The sequence below is a fragment of the Strongylocentrotus purpuratus genome, unplaced genomic scaffold (assembly GCF_000002235.5).
Source record: "Strongylocentrotus purpuratus isolate Spur 01 unplaced genomic scaffold, Spur_5.0 spur5_scaffold_5, whole genome shotgun sequence".
Classification (NCBI taxonomy): domain Eukaryota; kingdom Metazoa; phylum Echinodermata; class Echinoidea; order Camarodonta; family Strongylocentrotidae; genus Strongylocentrotus; species Strongylocentrotus purpuratus.
Window position 1 is genome coordinate 41,504,265 of NW_022145611.1, and position 1,664 is coordinate 41,505,928.

The following is a 1,664-nucleotide window of genomic DNA, read 5'->3' on the forward strand; positions in this document are numbered from 1 at the left end:
TTGTTTTGAAATGTGTAGCATTCTTAAATATAATCAAGTACTAAAACACAGATAAGTGTCTTTTTGCACTGATGAGCAATAGGTAGTATATTTTATTTGCCTTGGTGTTCACACAGATTCACTGCATTTTGCTATAATTTCTGAAAATTCATAAGCAAAATACATAAAACCTCCTAGAAATGATCCTTGATTTTCTTAGCAGAACAATTAATTTAATTAATTTTACTCATCTAGAAAACATATCAAAAGGATTGCATCACGTGTATTGGAAAAACTATCTTTTAACCGTCGGGTCTAAAGCTCTCGAAAGTCACAGGAAAATAGAAACCTAAAATAATATAAAAGAAGTCATTCTTATTGCTAAATATTCCATTAAATCACAGACCTTTACAAAATCAAACATGAATATTGTACCTAGAAAAGAAAAGAATGAAATAGATCAGTTTACTAATGTATCTATATAATTTGCACTCTTTAAAGACAAAAGTTGCTCTTTTTATGAACTGCAAGTTTGATTAAGGTTTGCCCAACATAGTAACAATTAATTATGAAAGGCGAATTCCATTCGCTGATGATGATATTGTGTATAGCACGTTAATTACATAGTTCAAGAAGGGAATTCTTGGTAAGAGTATACATGAATTTGAATTATCAGTAGACTGATCTATGACATAACACTTTTCTATAAAATTCTTTTTCTAGTTCTGTTAATCGTGGTACAATATTTCAAGATGCCCATACAACATCAAAATATGATGTACTTCAATACTTTCTTTTCATATCACATCCAATATACATATTACCTTATTTGCACATTATAATGTGGATTATATACTATACAATATAAATATTATCTATCTACATATATGTAATTGATCTTAACCCTAAGTGGAGATAAATAAGCTGTGAAGGTGAACTGAAAATTAAATCCATGGATGACAGCTCTTTGTCACGTACCTGTAACATCATCTAATTTGGATCTGCATTTTATCGTCATGGGGACAATCACTACACCAATCACTGTTCCATCTTATTGGCAGAAGATTGAAGGTATTCTTGCTATCATTTCAGTAATGTTCCCATTTTCAAAATCGTCAGGAATTCTTCTTTATCTGTTAAATATGATTTCATTTTGGTGTAACACATACTTTCCAAAGACTCATTCCGGAAATATCTATGGCCTCGTATTAAACAGGCTCAATGTTAAAGGGATAGTTGAGTTCTGTTTTCAGACTGCAAATGCCTTCAAAGTGCATGGTTATTGCTCTTATTCTTATCTATGACATTTCTAGTGCCCTTTTAGAACCTAAAATTGCTATGAAGGTAATTTTAGACTCCAAAATGTGTGAAATTTAGCCAATAAGAGCATACCAATTCAGCTCCACTTAAAAAAAAACACGGTGACCGTTAAATAATTATTTAATTAAAAATAACAATACATGGGCCGGCTGGTTGTGCGTAACATAAGCAACACAAAAATGCCAACAAAAAAACGAACATCGGCATTGGCTGAAATACGCCGACATAAAAGGCGTTAATTCATTTCTTTCAACGTTTTTTTCAAATTTTTCAAATATCTAATATTTGTGGTGGTACACAAGTATTAGAAATCGTTATATTTCAGCCGTCTCTGAACCGATTTTGATCAAACAAAGATGATTTTG